Genomic DNA, 19,827 nt, shown 5'->3' with positions numbered 1-19,827 from the left:
TTGATTCCGAGCCCAAGAATAAATACCAAAATAAGGAAATTTTTAGCGACCTATCTGGCTTGAAATCTAGGACAAACAAAATTAGAATTAGGATACAGATCTCATATATCAAATTTTCAATCTATTTTCGCGGTTTCACCTACTGTTTCAAAATCCAAATTATAACAGATACTTCAAGGTAGAAAATGGTTTTTTAATTCCAAAACAAACTTTAAACCAAAGACGCTATATCCTCAAAATAAGTCTTAGCCTAAATTTGAAGCGTTTTTATCTTAAATCTAAAGGTTCCATGTTTCAGTTAATTTAAGGATAATTTCTTTTAATCAAAAATGTGTTTCTTTACTTTAAGGAAAATCAGCCTTAGTCCGAAGACATGGGACTTTAACGGAGGGATGCAAATTTACAAACTTTGTGTCCTACATTTAATGAAAAACATTTTTGAAGCAAAGATTATAAACTTAATTAAAATTTCATTATTTTAAAGAAATTTAATTAAAATTTTATTATTTTATAAAAATTTTTCCTTAATATTTTGTAAATTTCGCATCCTAAAATTTAGGTTGCGTAATCTTTAATATCACGTCAATATTTTTTTTTTTCAGTGAAGTTTCTTTTTGTTATCGATACTAAAATGTTTGTTCTTTCATCACTTAATAAGCATGCTAACCTCCCATCAATAATTATATCAAGTGTCTACAGATTATAAAATACGATTCAAATTGTATTGCTATCCAGAAATAACATTTATGATATCCTAATCTTCAGATATGAAAAGGCTACATTAAAAAAAAATAGAAATTAACATAAACATATTAATATTCAATTTTTATAAACATTTATTCAAAATATGAAGATTTGTTAAATAGTTATCACCGTCCACAAAAAACCAGTCCACAAAAAAACTCCAAGACGCAGTAAATGAAACTTGACAGGCGAACAGGAGAAAACAAATGTATTCCAAAACCAAATCAAAGGAAGGTTGGCATTTTCCCATAGCCTATATGTCTGGCTTCCATCAGAAACCACAATCAGGTGTCGATCCATGAATATTCAAAAGCCATGAATCAAGAAGTGTGTCTTCTCAAAAACACCCATCACAATAGCCATAGACAACTGGCAAATTTAGAAAAACAAACTATGATACAAAACCAAACATCATTTCATTTTCATTTCAATTCAAGTCATTCAACAACTCTAGAGTGCGTATATGATCTGTGAAAAACCTAAAATATGAAATAAAGCTTACCAATAGTTTCCCTATCGCTGGGGAATTATGTCATCACACCACAACCCCACATGGAGAATTTTTTGTTATGTTTTTGTGGGGCCAACAAAAGATTTTATTTACCCATTCACATTGTGGATGAACGGACATACATCTATATACCTGCTAGTACATGCTAAGTCTTAAATAAATCGACAAATACCAATCTCGTTGGTATGAATCAATTCGGTTAGCACAGTTTAAGCCACCAAGTCAAACGACTAAAAATGATAACAAACAAAACAAAGCGAAAAAATCTCAAACATGATGGAAACCGGTTAATTGTATAATAAATGGGTAAAAATAGCTAACAACAACATAGTTTGGCATGGGTATCTGTGAACAGTCTTCAAAACCAGATATTCCAATGCTTATTCCACACTAAGATGACAACCCGTTTAGTGATTATGCCAATATGGCCATAAACGCTGCATGTTAGGAGAACAAAACAATCAAAACAAAAACACCAAAACCTGTGTTCTCTAATGGCCGAGATGAGTGGAATACAAACTGTGCTGGACGTTTAGCTTTTTTTGGGAAAATCATAAAAAGCACACACACACACAATTAACAGTTGTTTTCTTACGCCATTTCCAAAATGATGTAAATCTAAAGCATTTTCTTTTATTATGTTTCTAACGAAAGAAGGAGATTGTTGCTACTAGAAATATATATTTTTTGTTTTTATGCCCTTGTTTGTGATGGAATCTATCAATGACTTTCTATAGAGAAGCTTTAATAGTGCTTAATGGTAAAATCTTTTTTTTTTAACGGAAGCATTGAAATGAAATATATTAAAAATTTTGCTTGAAATGGTAATTTAAAGTATTTTACGAAATGGCACATTGGGTTAGCAAAGTGAAATATAAAAAAAATTTTGTTTACTTAAAATTATGTTAGATATTTAATTTTAGAACTAATGAGTGGTAAATATTCGTATTTAATAACATTCCTTCGATCAGCCATAATATTCCGCTTCTTTATTACTTATTACAATTAACCATAGCTAATTATTTAATCGTTCAGTTCAATGATCTTTGGGACGAATGATAAATATAAATACCATAGACCCTAGATCGTATGAGTAATTCAGAAATCATACGCCTAGTAGAGCAAATCGATTCCTTTGATTTACTACTTGGCAAGGAAACATTCTCATACTCTCACCACAAACAAATGAAAAGGGAAAAATTTAAATGTGTGTTATATCGTACTTTTGATCGGTACAAATGGTATCACAGTGGCTAACCATAAGAACAGACAGACGGAAAGTCAAGTCTACATTAAATCCAGGAGATGATGCTAATCCCTTTCACTACCGAAATAAACATAATGTTAAAAACTTAAATTTCTTCTGTTTTTACTAGTACTAACAGCATGTAAAACAAAAATTGTTATTTTGAGATCCTACCTCAATTACTTCAAGAGCTATATGAGCTTGTTCTGGAAACTTGATTCTTGATTTATGACCAAATGGCCTTACGAAGAGAAGCGTTATTTGGCCTATAATATCCTTCAAAGTGGGGGAAAAAATACAAAAAAGAACCGGAAAAAGTATCAGCTATAGTTTTTGTATAAATGTCCATTTACTGGAAACATAGAGTACAAAAATTGTCTCAAATTTTCGAATTTTTCGTTTATTGTTAAAGAAGTTTATAAAAATATATTTTAGTGCTCACCAATATGGGAAATATTTATAGCTTATTTCGATTAAAATAACATCGAGAAATAAATCGAATCTAAGCGGGAAAATAGAATTTGGTGTCTTTTCCGAATGTCCTTCTAAGTGGACATTGGTAGTAAAAGGGTTAATCTGTTTTGTAATATGGCATCAAGAAACCTATTCCTGGTAAGTATCCTTGTTTATATGGTCTGCTGAAGATGTACATGCATTCACTCGTATGTATCGTGTGAAAGCCCTACCGCCAACTACTGCGGCTTTTTCTTGTTACAGACACATTGAAACTCGTAGCTCCTTTATGAAAGTACATATGGGGTCCCATATGTACTTCCTTGGCTATACGCAACACATATAAGGTCCAATTGGAAAATCAGGAATATTCCGGTACTACATGTGGGCTCAATTATAGTGACATATGGCATATTTGTTCCAATGTTTAATGCCTTTTTGAGGTCTAATAATTTTCAAACGTATTTGTTTTATTCCCACTTGGGAAGGCCCGGCCATATTGGTAAAGAATTTACACAGAAAAAAAAATTATCAACAACATTTTTTTTAATTTTTGTAGATGAGGTTTATAAAAGACTCCATATAGTCTGTTTTGATTTTCCTTTCCTTTGTTTTGATTTCATATAAATAATGATAGTAAGGAAATGTTTGACCACCTGAGGGTATTAATAATATTAATGTATGTTCCATACTGCGTATGATTATTGATACAACATACGTCTCATGTATTTAATAGAGAAATGTCATTGCAAAAATTTCTTTAAAATCTAATTTAAATGTTTGCAAAATTAATCAATAATAATTTAAAAATCACAAGACTTTTCAAAAAACTCAGCATGTATCTTTCTTCATTTTTTACGAGAAAAAAACTCAATTAAATTCGTAGCTTTCTACAAGAACACAACATTTCCCCAAATACGAAAATCACAATGAATGAATGGCTGGCTAATCCTTAAACAATCACTCGGAACTATCACTTTTCATCTCATGGAATGTATCAGAGGCCAACAAGAGGCAAATACTAAATCAGCAGCAGGGTCATAATCGCTCAAGTGCATTATATTAACCAGGGTCATGCATTTTCAATAGCAGCAAGAATTCCTCCTCTGTCTCACAAAAGAAATTCTGCCAGCCAGCATTCCTTAGTTGATTTTGATGCAAGGCATACCGATGAGTACCTGCAAACAATGCTTGGCAACAATTGAAGGCAGTCTCACTGCAGCTGCTGGAGAAGCTAAAGCTTGCCACTTGGAACAAGAAATGCACTTGTCTTCATTCGATTCGCCATGATTCATCAGCCAACAATTGCAATTCAATGCAGTTCTGAGAAAACCAAATGCAGCCATACAACAATGAAGCTATGAAATACGAACAAAAATGTCAGAGGGGTAGGGGGCCTAGCAAAAGAGCGGAGGTGTTGGTATTTAGTTCCACAGCAGAATAACTCAGAATAGGGTCGATCAGTACAACATATTAATCACTATGAAGCTGAATTGAACAAAAAAAAGCGCAGCCACGACCAACGAAACAATTCGAAATAATGAGAAAAATGTATGAAAGCGAATGAGATGCTGAATAGTTCTCCTCCTCATTCTCTGGAAGCTAGCATGGCTGGTAATTAAAGCTTTTGTTAAATTCAGCTTGATTCGTTGGTGAATTAAAAATGCAAAGTATCTCCATAAAGACATGAATGAAATTGGAAAACTAAAGATAAATACAGTGGCTTACAATGCCAATGAAAACGGGAAGCAAACGAAGAAGAAGAAGAAAGAAAATTCTCCCACTATCAGTAAATGGTTGTATTTTATCACCAGACAACAACGAATGAATGTAGTGGCGTGAGTTTTAAAGAACAGAGCTATAATCAGCATCCATGGGAGATGTGCTCCCACTCTACCACCCCTAAGTATCTCAGTGCTGCAATCGTTGAGTCAGTCATTCTCCTCAATAATATGGTGCTCACACACATGTAAACACAAATCGACTCTTCCATCTTTGAGAAGGCAAATAAACAAATTAGAAGCTATTTACAGCAGACATTTGTAGTACACTCACACACACATATATGTGTACATCGCGGTTTTACAATAAATGTCGATTGTTCGAAAGTCCATGTGAATCTATTAGTTTTCTCTTGATTCTTGTGAGAGCTGGAAACATTTGTCTGTATGTTGTTCTCCCATTACAGACTAATGTGAAGGGACATGCAGTGTAATTTGTACTTGAATTGCACAAAACAAAAAAGTTTAAACCTTTTTCTTCAAAGAAAATAAAAACAAATAGAAAATGGGTAATGTTGGATTTGGTCATACAATTTATTTGCACAAATTTTGGCTATAGGTAAAATCAACCCTCGGTCCCCAAAAAATTTCGCCTTCTGCTAAAAATTCTTGAAAATTTTAAATAACACTCATATACTCGTATATATAAACTCTCACACATTTCATGGTAAATTCCTTAATCACTATGTTTAGCAAGTAATTATCTTAGCAAACACTAAGTGCGGTATTATTTCATTTCGAAAATAATAGCATGTTAATTTTCCACCATTAAATTTGCTTATATTGCCATACGATGAGACACGATGCGGCAGTGAATGGAGAATTCTACAGGCACCACCAAATGAAACTTTTGGAAATTTTCATATTTATGCAAATGCCGGGTGAGCCAAGTAGTCGTAATAGTTCTATGGTGGTATGTGTGAAGAATTTCAACAAAGCGCACCGATGGTTCTGGCATTTTTTTGGGGGTTAAACGTACTGACATTTATGCGTTTCGGTGTTTTTGTGTTTTTTGTTTTGTTTGCTCCAAGTTAAATATTAGTTCATTATATTCGCTTTAAAGCCTTCAAGGCTAAATAAATTGCCACATTTTTGCTGCTAAATAACCAGACATGTGAGTAGATTTCATGCAGTACATAAGCTAGCAAGAGTTTACTTGTCAGTTGGTCCGTTCATTTTTATTTTTTTTATATAAAAAAATTGAATGTATGTGTGTAGGTAGTACTTAGATAGGTAGCTACAAATGGATGAACTCGAAGAGTACAGTATAAATTGTAAAAAAAGTCAATGGTAAATAATAATAAAAAAAAAACTTAAGAACTTATTTGGCAATAACAGTATGAAAAACCAGCAAACAGTTAACACACACATTTTGAGCAACAGATATGAAGAATACCAAGTACTTGGATGTGAGACTAAAGGGTTACAAACAGTAAACGAACCGCTATCCGAGCCCTATCTATGGTAGGTTTTTATAAATTTTGGTATTTCGTTCTATTTTTTTTTATAATTGGGAGTTTTTGTAATGGTATTTTGATGCAAGTAGAGGATATTGATAAGGAATGTCAAAGACCCAAATTGCCTATCTATTATCTGTATAAAGGATTTCGATAAATATATTTTTCTTATTTTGGTTATGCTATTCTTGTAGTTTTAGCCAACAATTTAAACAGTAATGTTATTTTTTTATGATTTCGAGAGTTTCTACTCAGTTTATGCAAATTAAAGTTAATTTTTTTTCATATTTTTTATCCTATATTTCAATATGGATTTGCATCTTTTTCACTAGTATTCTCATAAATATTAAAAAAAAAATTAGCAACGTTACAAAATTTGATTCCACTTTACCAAGTTTATCTATTCTCTTTTCCATGTACTCAAAATCCAAGATGCATATATTTGAGAACAACAACAAAATTTTACCGAAACCATTTTTAGGCTCAGAAACAAGCATTGCGGCAATTGATAAAAAACCCACTCAGATCCCTTGTTTTATAAGCCAATATGGCTAAAGATTTAACAAATTTACTTAAGTTTGAAAAGAAAACAAGTAAGGAAAGTCTAAATTCGGGCGGGGCCGACTATATTATACCCTGCTCAACTTTGTAGATCTAAATTTTCGATACCATATCACATCCGTCAAATGTGTTGGGGGCTATATATAAAGGTTTGTCCCAAATACATACATTTAAATATCACTCGATCTGGACAGAATTTGATAGACTTTTACAAAATCTATAGACTCAAAATTTAAGTCGGTTAATGCACTAGGGTGGAACACAATGTTAGCAAAAATATATGGGAAACATTTAAATCTGAAGCAATTTAAAGGAAACTTCGCAAAAGTTTATTTATGATTTATCGCTCGATATATATGTATTAGAAGTTTAGGAAAATTAGAGTCATTTTTACAACTTTTCGACTAAGCAGTGGCGATTTTACAAGGAAAATGTTGGTATTTTGACCATTTTTGTCGAAATCAGAAAAACATAGATATGGGAGCTATATCTAAATCTGAACCGATTTCAATCATAGCTACAAAGCTAATTATATTCCCTGTGCAAAATTTCAACTAATTCGGAGCAAAATATTGGCCTCTGTAGTAAGTCGGGCGAAAGCTATATATGGGAGCTATATCTAAATCTGAACCGATTTCAACGAAATTTGGCAAGCATAGCAACAATGCTAATTCTACTCCCTGTGCAAAATTTCAATTAAATCGGAGTTAAAAATTGGCCTCTGTAGTCATATGAGTGTAAATCGGGCGAAAGATATATATGGGAGATATATCTAAATCTGAATCGATTTCAACCAAATTTGGCACGCACAGCAACAATCCTAATTCTACTCCCTGTGCAAAATTTCAACTAAATCGGAGCAAAAAATTGGCCACTGTGGTGATATGAGTGTAAATCGGGCGAACGATATATATGGGAGCTATATCTAAATCTGAACCGATTTCAACGAAATTTGGCACGCATAGCAACAATGCTAATTCTACTCCCTGTGCAAAATTTCAACCAAATTGGGGTAGAACTCTGGCTTCTGGGACCGTATTAGTCCATATCGGGCGAAAGATATATATGGGAGATATATCTAAATCTGAACCGATTTCAACCAAATTTAGCACGCATAGCTACAATGCTAATTCTACTCCCTGTGCAAAATTTCAACTAAATCGGAGTAAAACATTGGCCACTGTGGTCATATGAGTGTAAATCGGGCGAACGATATATATGGGAGCTATATCTAAATCTGAACCGATTTCAATAAAATTTGGCACACTTGACTACACTACTAATTGCACTCTTAGTGCAAAATTTCAACCAAATTGGGGTAGAACTCTGGCTTCTGGGACCGTATTAGTCCATATCGGGCGAAAGATATATATGGGAGCTATATCTTAATCTGAACCGATTTCAACCAAATTTGGCACACTTGACTAAAGTACTAATTGTTCTTCTTGTGCAAAATTTTAAGCAAATTAGGGTAAAACTCTGGCTTCTGGGCCCATATAAGTACATATCGGGCGAAATATATATATGGGAGCTATATCTAAATCTGAACCGATTTTTTCAATCATCATCAATAGGGTTATATTCTCACCCAAAACACATACTTGTGCCAAATTTGAAGTCTATTGGACTAAAACTGCGACCTAGACTTTGATTACAAAAATGTGTTCACGGACAGACGGACATGGCTATATCGACTCAGGAGCCTGAGCTGAGTCTGCGACCTAGACTTTGATTACAAAAATGTGTTCACGGTCAGACGGACATAGCTATATCGACTCAGGAGCCCACCCTGAGCTTTTTTTCCAAAGACACCCTGTGTCTATCTTGTCTCCCTCTGGGTGTTGCAAACATATGCACTAACTTATAATACCCTGTTCCACAGTGTGGCGCAGGGTATAAATATTGAGAGTATATCTGGTCATAGAAAATATTTAAAAAAATTCAGTGAAACCTTTCAAACTTGGATATTCTGAAAGACGGACAACTCTCAAATGCAGGCTATAGTCATAAGGCGTTTGCTAAAATGTGGATGTACTTGTGGCGACTGAGGCTGTCCACTTCTGAGAGGTTTCACTGTATTTTAATTCTGCTATTTCTGCGTGTGTTTACAATAACCACAAACAAAAAAAAATTCTTAAAAAAATATTTCATTTTATACTCTACACAACTCAATAAAAGCAAGGAAACGCAAAAAAAATATATAAACGTTTCGAAAATGGTTTATGGTCTATAATTAGTAGCACGCAACTAAAATTGGCAACAAAACAGTTTTGTTTTTTGGATTTTTTTTAAGAGAAGCAACTTGGTTGAGAAATAAGACAACTTTATTATGAAATATTTCATGGGAATTTAGTTCTTTTAGTTTTGATATATATAAAGGCATTAGATGACATGAAGGTTTTAATGATCCCAAGAATAATTGGGTTTGAACTCAAAGAGGAGTACGATGACTTCTATCCACACCTAGTTTAGGATTTTGAGGATTTGTGGAAGCAATAAAAACATTAACGAACGTAATAACTCACATGTTTTAGATGAGAGCTAAGTTTTTTTATCACAGCAAAATAATTATTTAGAAATGTGACATATTTTATTTTATTATAAGATTACTCTTATGAAATTTTGAAGGGAATTTGTTGCTTCTTAAATTAAAAGCTAAATGTTGCTCAAAAGTTAAATTTAAATATAATTTCTATTATTCTATCAAAATTAAACAACCAAATTACGCAATTACTTACTACGCCTATAGGTATGCTTTAAAATTTCAATAATATATGATTTTGTTAAATATTCACTTTCTTGTCACACTCACCACAATGAGATTGTAATTAGAATGAAAATAATGAGATTTACCTGAAAAGAAAAAAAACATAATTAGTTTTTTTAATATAAAAAAATCATATTGAGAAAATAATTTTGCTATATTTAAAACAAGAAATAGTATGTGTATATGCTATAAAATAGGTTTGTTAATGATAGGTTGTTGTTGGAAACTTTCCTGTAAAAGAAGAAATGCTGCTAAGGGTTTTAACCAAAAATTTGGCCTAAGCTAGAAGATATCTACTCTCGAAGATTTGTATAAATTTTCATGTTACATGGTTTAATAAAATCCAATTTAATTAAAAAATCGATAAATGTTTTTCTGGGTTATATTTATACATTCCTTTTGTCAAAATCTAACAGTTCTCTAAACCCTTTATGTGCTAGCATATACTTTCAAATTTTCTACCGGAAAGCAAGTTGTGAAAATTTGAAGAATCTCCAGGTTTAAGTTTTTCTGCTTATAATGAAAATAGGATGAAATGATGTGAAAGCTTAGGAATATTTCACTCACTTTATCACTTTAATTCCTCTTAAGAATCGTTTTGTTTCTTATTCTAAATAGGAAGAAAACATATAGAATATTTTCTTGAACTCTTTAAAGAGAGTTTAAATAAATTGTAATTGAAACATTTGTTTTCTCCCTTCCCTGAGATCCAAAGTTAGCCCAAATTTGATTTAAGACCATGTCGAAAAACAAAATTGAACATTGTAATGCAATTCCGTTTGTTGATATAGTTTTTTTTTTCTTTTTTGGGTTTTTATTTCGATTTCATTACATACTTTTTGGCAATGCTAAAATGTGGCATACTTTTTGGCTATTCAACTTTTGCAAACATAAATAAATATATGAATTAAGGCAGAGCCAAAAGCATTTGAACTCGGTTGAGTATATTTTTTAATTTTATTTGGCTGCGCAAAGTTTTTCTCTGTTTGGTCTGTCAAAGAACTGTCTAGAGGGACCAAGCAAACCCTTTTGGACACAAGCCAGTTGAAAGGAAACACATCAACACAGAGAAAACAAACTACCCAACATCGAATAATCAAAAGAAATGTTGCATAATATTAAAAATCCTGAAGGTGAATAATTAAAAAAAAAAAAAAAACATAACAATAATTACTTCTACTACTACTTTTAGCTAAGTCTTATGATATTATCATTATCTAGAACACAAAATCTATAAACAAGTGATATTTTTCTCTCAGTATTTTTTGGTACATATCCGTTGTTCAAATTGTCGCAAACACACAAAACTTAATCAAAGATTTAAGCCAAACATTATTTGTATGTTTTATGTGAAAAATCTCACAGAGCCACATGCAAACACATACAAACAAATTGCGGCGTTATAGTTTATGAGCGTAAACTTCATGCCATTCCACTTGGATAGCAATTTAGCCATGTTCATTCACCAAACTGTAACACTGGTCCAAAACAAATACTCGTCTGTCTGTCTGTCTGTCGGTATTTGGTGCATACCATACGGGGTGGTGGTAGGCACATTACGTATTAAATTTATAGCATAGTTTCCAGCTGAATGCTGGGTGTGAAAGCTTTTAGGCTGCAAATAAAGTCGGCAATACAAATCCCCAAAAAAAGGAGAAAAGAACGAGAGAAGAAGACCCACTAAAAACAACTTAAATCCAAACAAGGGATGGCCCAGCACAAACAAAAAAACAAAAAGACGCAGACTCGAAAATACACATATAAATTGTTACTTTTAATGGAGAATATGCATTTTAATAAAACTAAACGACCAAATTTATAGTTAGTGCAGTAATATTTTATCTAAAGTACATCGTTGTACTTCACTGAAATTTATGGAAAATCATTCGTTTAGCATTGTCGAAAAGCTATAAACATGGGTGCGAAGGGGTGAGTATTGGCTAGTTGGGGGGAAAATATTGCATTTTCTTGAAAGCCTTCAACCCTCCCCCTCACCCTCTGGTAGGTGGTAAGGAAAAACTATAATTATAAAGTCAAATAATGGAATTACATTATAATAGGCGTTATCGTTTATTACAAGCAGTATACATTTAGGCTCAGTCACAAATTAATGGCATTTACCTCTAATTAGTTTTGACAAAAGCCTTAATGGAGTATGGGTGTAATTACATTTGATTACAACTTTTGATATGTTTGTCTACCCGCTCAATTATCGAAAGATCAAACGTTTCCCATGTTTAATACTCCTCACTCTATAAATGATTAAATTAAAAGGTCTGCAAAAAGGAAAGAAAGAAGGAAAAAACTCAAACTTCTCACATTTCAATCAGTGGTTAAGTGTGGAACGCCCTCTCACTATTGCCCAAAGGATATTGAAGGATTCATATGGTTTATTAAATGAAATAAGAGCCGCACTCTTAGGCGTCATACTGGCGAGCCTATATGACGTCCAATACAAATATAGCCAAGCACCGGAAAGTTGATTCACTACAACCATACTTCATTTTCACATACCCACAAACACACACACAGGGATATCTCATTGCATGTAATATGTGTATAGGGTTGGTAATAAGTGTATATATGTGTAGCTAGTAGGAAGTCTGCACGAAAAACAACTGTAATAAATATTTAAAGTATACTTTGAGGCGTCACCTGTATATGTGACCCTGCTAGGTTAACAGAACGAACAGCAAAAAAAAAAACAAAGACTGAAATTGCAAATACGATAAAAATTAATAAAAAAAAAATAACAAGCGGAGTAAAATTCGTGTTGCAACTTTTTGCTTTAAACAACACATATACAGTGAAACGCCTCAACGTTGGATACCCTGAAAAGAGGATACGACATTATGAAAATGGGCCCCATAAAAATGAGCCCCCAAATGAAACAGGACCACACACGTGGAGCAACGCTTTATAATGTCCATGAGTCCCATGAACACGAGCCCCTACTGAATGTAACTGAAGCATGAAAATCGACCACAAAATAAAATCAGGGTTCGTCTAAACCTGATTTTATTTTGAAAAATAAAATGTTTAAAGAATAAATATGTTTTACTCAGTATGAATTTCTTGGGAATCGCGATAGCCCACTTTGGACTCTGTCCATAAGAGAAAGTCTTAAACCCTGATCGAAGGCCGGACTTCAAATCTGATGCGATACAATACTATTCAGAACAACAAATGCCAGAATGCGATAATACGCCCCAAAATGAAAACGAAGCAAAATCCCAAAAAAGGTTCCTACGAGAATTTTAAAATCTTAAAATACTTTCATGTACCAAAGAATAGAAATAATTATGGCTGCAATGAGCCTATCTCGATTTATCTGTGCCTTTGGAAGTTTTCGATTTTTTTTTTAAATATTTTATTTTAGAAATTAGTGAATAAATAAGTTTTGCATATATATAAGGAAGTCTGTAAGGTTTATATTGTAATAAATAAATCAATTGGGGGTGTATTTTCATTTGAAATATTGGGGTTTATTTCCATAATGCAAACGGGTCCCCAAAAATAGAGCGATCCATAAAAATTTGGTGTTGTTGATTTTTATATATTTTTTTTGTTTGGGTCCTACTTTAGGTTTTGGGACTAATTTACCCATATTCATATCTCCGCGGAGTGAAAGATTATCCCAGCAAAAAAAATTGGAATCCCCCATTGAGTTTTTTCAACTTCCGATGCAGTCCTTGTGGACAAGTATTAGAAAGAACGCAATCAGGATATTTTAAGTGCAAATTTTGGACAATTAAATTTTACAAAAAAAAAAAAAATAGAAAACTAGTAAATAAAAACTAAAAAAATAGAAAATTAATAAAAAAAGTAAAAAAAAAAATAATAATAAAAAATAAATTTCATCCCCGCTGGGATGTGAACCTGTGCAGTTTGACTTTTTCGCTTCCATGTAAGTTCTTTTGAGAAGATTTTGCAAATTACGAGAATTTTAAATTTTTTTTGTTGATTTTTAATGGAAAAAATATATTTATACGAAAATATATGCCGAAAATAAAAAATAAAAACGATGCATGACATAAAAAAATATTTTTTTAGGAAAATATTTGATAAAAAATTGCCGCTGGTGAGATTTGAACTTTTGAGAGTTTTCACTGTAATGAATATGAGACTTTAAGAAAAATATTTTGTCTTATACAAGGAAAAATGTTTTTGAGTAATTAAAAATGAATTTTGGATTGAAGATGAAATTTTTTTTTTGGTATCTACTTTCTCGAAGGAAATATGTCCGTCCAGCTGGCAAGGTTTGCACATTAGCTCCCCAAGCAATCAACAACTCGACTTTAAATTCCCTTTTGATTATTCTAAATAGATAATTTAGGTTATATTGAAAAAAAATGTTTAACACGGTGAAATAAAGTGAAATCTATCAAATGTGGATACTCTGAAAATCGAACACTTATCTAAAGTAAAGCATTGACAATTCATTGAGCTAAATAATGGATTCAATGGTCTAAGTGAGTGTGCCTAAGAGATCTATACCTAAATTAATTGTAGTTTCCATTACTTTTGATCAAAGTAAACTCCTAAAAATATGCAACATAAAAATTTTGAGCAAATACAGATTGCTTAAGCCCCCCTCCCCTCCCTCAAAAAACAATGCTATGAGATTTTTTTAAATTCTCTTCATATTTAGAATAAATTGTGTAAAATTTAAAAAAAATACACTTTTTGAATAATTCATAAATTTTGCCACCTCTTTCCTAACATTGTTAGTCTGAATAATAACATTTAAATGTCATTGTTATTCTTATGACTGCTATAGCCTAAGGAAATGACATTATTCATGCATTAAATACAAATGCATATTATGTAAAACAAAGGTTGAAATGAATATCTGTGTGTGTGTGTTTGCAAAAATATATTTTAATACAACAAGGCCTATGAAAAGCGTACGCCAACTAAAATAAATACTGAGGCAAGTGTCTATGGCAGGACATGCCATTGTACCACTCTGGCGTATCAACATAAATGAAAATTAAACCGGTTAGATATTATGCCCCGCACCTCCCTTGCAAGTGAGTGGCATTATGCTGGTTGGCCGCTCCTAAAATTATGCCTGCATATGTGGTCATCAGCATATGTCTGCGTTTTAGAAAACAGAGACAGTACAACGACATGAATAAAAGTGCCATTTGCACTATTCCGCAACAGTGTCTGCAGATGCGTTGCTCTGGTTTCAAATGTTCTGTGAATGTCTGTCGTTGATAGTAGACAAAAGATAATTTTTGCATGTCCTAGCATGCACATGTGGGCGTAAAGCCACGCAACAAAACATGCAAAACATATATTTAAGTGTTCTGTAAAATTAAAATTAAAAAAAAACACTGCTGCCTACTTTTAGGCTGCACAAGAACATTCAACTTTTTGAGGTCTTGGTTGGTGGAAGAATGGGGGGCGGTGGGAGGTTGGTTATCACACAATTCCCTGCTGTTTTGTGCTCATACAAAACATTTACTTGGTTACTCCATGGCCCAGAAGACAATGAACTTTTGGCTTTTGTTTTCTTTGGAGTCAACTGGGGATAGAAATGGGTAAAAATGAAGACATTCACCAACTCCAACCAGAAGTGGGCGAAAACTGCATCTGGTTTATATTGTCAGTGTTGACTTATTGTTGTGGTAGAGTTGTGGAACCTCGGCAGGAGGAATCACGTGAATATGCTTTTGCTTTATTGCGTGTCAGTGGTGGTTTCTAGAGTGAATACTTTCTTCGCGGGTGTTCTGGTTTCATTGTGGCCATAGTAGATGTCGTCAGCTTTTCACTTGTGCTCTTTGCACCCAAAACGTTCTACCATTGTCTGTGGAAGATTCTTTCTTTTGCTTTCCATCACTTTCGTCCTCAACCCTTAATGATGGTGAATTTACGGAAGAAGGCAAAAATTCGACATTCTAAAAAAATGCAAAACAAAAAAATCTTCAGTTCAGGGATAAAGCTAAAGACCTCTTTGGACTCGTTAAACCAAATGTCCCTATGTAATTCCATGAGACCTATGAAAAATTAATACACTAATGCTTATAACACATAAATATCCTCGTAGTATTGCCTCGTGGCCCGACAGCTAGCATATATTTTGCGGTATTCCATTGACTGCTTTTGCGGAAAAATGTCCATTTTAACATTTGCCAAACTCCAATTTTTAATTTCTTCTAATGGTCGAACAAATGACCACATTTTATTCTTGGGTCTCATAACAAATGTGGCGTATGAGCAATATTTATTTCATTCAATTCAATAAATATTTAATTTTATTTCATATTTTGACAATTTTAAGTGGCTTTTTATGATGCTGGTGTGTAATCAGACTTTGGCCTTACTGCTGCCACAGGGCTATTATCTTTTGTTATGGCCTCGGTTGTGCAATGAAGTGACTTAGAAATCGAGAAGGCTGCCATGCCATGTTGCTGGAAGGCATCAGATAATCAAAATCCCAATCAAATGAATACTAAGGATATATTTGGTGTTTTTATTATGTTGCCATTTTTTGCTACTGCTGCTATTATTGCTAGCCGATCATCTCATCAATACAAAACCAATAAAAAAGTGTTTTATTATGATTTTCGTTGTTGCTGTTCGTTCGCCTCGCCCTTCGCTTCAACGACTCTTCGTGCCTTCATTCCAACTGACTCACTTGGGTATTTTTTTTTATGACTTTATTATACGCAATTGCTGTTGCTTGGAAGTACGTAAGTATCTAAAAATAAAGAAAAAAAGACATGGCCCAATCGACCTTCTCCTGCACTGACGTTGATGACAAAAGCCATGCCTGGCTGACAAAAGCTGCTTCAAGGAAATGCTTAAGCGTTAACATTTTGTACGTTTTATGAGTCGAACATTGCCAACAAGAATGAATGCCATCGCCACCACCGTACACCGCATAATAAAGTTGTAGACAATAATAAAATAGCGCGCAACAGCAAATGACATGACTGACTGCTGCAGCATGGTCTCTCCAATTGTTGGCCAAGATATGAAACGAGAGAAGACAGTGGACCATGGTTATTTTGTCGGTTCTATCAGAAGAATAAGAAGGTACACCAATTTGGGTAGTTAAAAAACTCATCATCATGGAAGTGATAGTCGAAAATACTTATGTACGGTATGCTATATAAGGATCTAACAAAATGGCACAAAATTTTGTAACTTGCATTAAAAGGTGGCCCAAAAAGTGGCACACTTTTTCAAAGGAAGAAAACTGTGAATTAGATGAACTTGTAATAATTTTTTATATAGAACTATAAAATGGAGCTTTCGAAATTACATCGAAATTTATCAAACAATATTTTTATCTCAATTCAAAATCAAAAATTCTTCATTGAAATTAACAGTTCGATGGAGTAGCTTACTACTAAACATTTTCTTTGCATACTTTTAGGCTGATCAACGATCCGCTTGGAAGAGCAATGTATAAGAAGGGAAAAGTGCTAGCAACTAAATCATGCGAAGCTTAAACGCAATTAGTTGTTAAGTCCTCAATCATATCCGTAATCTTAACTTGAAAATTATAAAAAAAAATATATAAAAAAAATCCAAGGAATTAAAAAAAAGTGGCACAATATGACAAAACAGTGTATAGCAATCGCGGTGACACTGTAACGTTGTATTAAGAGTTTTCATAAGTAGCACAATACAAATTAGGTGAAACCCCAAATAAAGAACCCCCCGAATTGAATTCGTTAAATTGTTTACCCTCTTTAATAGGACAAAAACGCAGTAACGATAACAAAAACAAGAGTAATAATTGACTTTATTTCACAGACTTTATTTACTAAAGAAACAAACGGTGACCCAACTGGATTGGATCCCCTCATATTTCGCCCATTGGCCCCCTTTGTTTTCTTTTGTTGACCATTTCTTTTCACAAACTCTGGGTTGGTCGGCAAAGAAAAATATTTCGTTACGGCGTTTTTCTTTTCTCCATCTTAAATATTATTCAGCAGATGGCTTTGGCTGTTAATGTGGGAGGGAATAATTTTTTTACCCCTCCCCATCGCGTAGCCCCTAGACTAAATAAAAATCCCTTGCTTGCGGAAATTCCGTCCTGCCTTAGCACAGCAAAACACAATTTCTCTTTATTAAAAATCAGTCTATTTTTTATTCATTTGATAGAAAATATAGAAATGAATGAAAAAGTAATTGTTTGCCGCCCCAAGTTAAATAGGAAAGTAATGTAAACCTTTTTTGCTATCCATTCCCATTTTTTTTTTTTGCATTTCCAGATGCTGTTTGTTCGTTATAGAATAACAAGAGACCACAACAACTCCTAGTAGTCAGCTAGTCAGGAAAATAAAAAAACTAACAAGAAAAAATCTCTACTGGCCATGGTAAAGCAAAACTAATATGCGTTTGTGTTTATAGGAAACCCGTTCCAGATATGTTTATGTTTGCCACAACAAAATTCCCCTTAGGGAGCATAACTAAAGATGCCGAAGACTAGGGTTATACAATCAAAGCGGGAGGAAAAGAGGATCCAAAAAAGAAAAAATGAATGAAATGAAAATAAATCATAATTTACTATTTATTGCCTCAGGTATAAAATGAGTTGGAAATGGAGAAAAAAAACCAAAACAGGGATACATACGAGAGGTGAGATGTGGTAAAGAGAGAGAGAGAAGAGAAAGTGGAGAAAAATAAATATACATATCTGTTACAAAAAATTAATAAGAAAAAATATTTATGGAAGAAATGTTTTCCCAAGAAAAAGTTAGCAAATATATCAAAAAAAAAAGAGTTGATGCATATAGAAATTTAAAAAGGTCAATTATTTACAATTGTCAAGGGCCATAGGTAAAATCTTTTGTAAAATGTAACATTATACATTTTTATAGAATTTTATTGCACATGCTTCTCAAATGAAATGATAACAAAAACGAATTTCAATCAAATACATAGTATTGAAATATTATATTCTAAGGATAACAGAATACATTTAATATTTTAAATTTCACAAAAAATTATAACACATAAATGCATGAACGATTTTTTGTGTTTTATGAGTGTATAATTTTGCATATAAAAAAAATTCTGCATATAAAAAACGTATGTGATTTTGGTAAAGAAAAATATTGTAAATATATCGACAAATATTTTCTAATGTGACAGTATAGGCCAGGTGGAGAGCTAAAGTGATTTAAATGATTAGCATGCCACTCTTCTACACAACGTTTTGGGTCCAAACTTAACATCGATGGAATAGCGAAAATAATCTTTGAATTTCGGACTCGGCTATAAAATAAAATTTCCCTATGGTTGAGTATAAAAGGGTTGTGTGTGACATCACAATGGATTTTATAGCTTAATCTAGACCATGGTAACAGGTGAAGTGATACAAGGTTAACATGACCATTGGAACTTATCACAATGTCCATTGAATGGCCTAAGTGAGCCTCAATCAAATCGGGCTGTCACTTTAACCTATGGCCACCTTGTATACAATGCGTCGGGGGTTCTATCCCCGTTTTGCTTCTCGAAATGGGGCAGATACATCGTACATGCCATCTTTTATAAATAATAAAGTTTCAAGCCTATAAGTATGCAGTATTTTCATAAATTTAAATTTTTTCGAGGATATGATGACCTAATGTTATACCATATTTTCATATCACAAACACATTGGAGTTGACGTTTTGAAGCATCCGCTTAATGTGTTACGATAGTCTTTTAAGGATCAAACAAAACGATATGCAATTGGAGTAATTTCACCCTAAACCAGCCTTTGTAAATTTCATGGGAGATTATCAAGATTTACTCTACTTCAGTATCCAAAAAATATGGATCTAAAGGCTACATTGTCAGATGACTTAAAAAACATCACCATAGAATGGTGATTTGGTTATAAAAAGTTTGTCATTCCGTTTGTAACCCACCGAAATATGGATTTCAAACTATAGAAAGTATATAGAAATATCCTTGATCAGGGAGAAATTTTATGACGATAACAGGTTGGCTGATAAGTCCCCGCTCTACCAAAGAAAAACACATTTTTTTTTGTCAAAATTCGTTTTTATTATTCAACATAGTTCCTTTCAAGAGCGATACAACGACTATAGCGACCCTTAAATTTTTTGATACCATTTTGGTAGTACTCCTTCGGTTTTGCCTCAAAATAGGCCTCAGTTTCGGCGATCACCTCTTCATTGCAGCCAAATTTTTTTCCCTGCGAGCATCCTTTTGAGGTCTGAGAAAAAGAAAAAGTCTCTGGGGGCCAGATCTGGAGAATGCGGTGGGTGGGGAAGCAATTCGAATCCCAATTCATGAATTTTTGCCATCGTTCTCAATGACTTGTAGCACGG

General features: G+C 33.2%; 1 protein-coding gene and 1 long non-coding RNA gene across 2 annotated transcripts in view; both read right to left on the bottom strand.

The window, feature by feature from the left end:
• Positions 1 to 9,607, bottom strand: part of LOC142238566 (uncharacterized) — a 114,526-nt gene extending 104,919 nt beyond the window's left edge. The window contains exon 1 of the long non-coding RNA XR_012722761.1: positions 9,566 to 9,607. This is a non-coding gene — a long non-coding RNA (uncharacterized LOC142238566). The remainder of the gene's footprint in view (positions 1 to 9,565) is intronic.
• The window catches only part of luna, a 372,732-nt gene that overhangs the window by 158,999 nt on the left and 193,906 nt on the right, over positions 1 to 19,827 (bottom strand). The window lies entirely within an intron of this gene.

The sequence above is a fragment of the Haematobia irritans genome, chromosome 5, assembly GCF_050003625.1.
Source record: "Haematobia irritans isolate KBUSLIRL chromosome 5, ASM5000362v1, whole genome shotgun sequence".
Taxonomy (NCBI): domain Eukaryota; kingdom Metazoa; phylum Arthropoda; class Insecta; order Diptera; family Muscidae; genus Haematobia; species Haematobia irritans.
The sequence above is the reverse complement of the archived record's forward strand: the minus strand, read 5'-3'. Positions and strand labels throughout refer to the sequence as shown.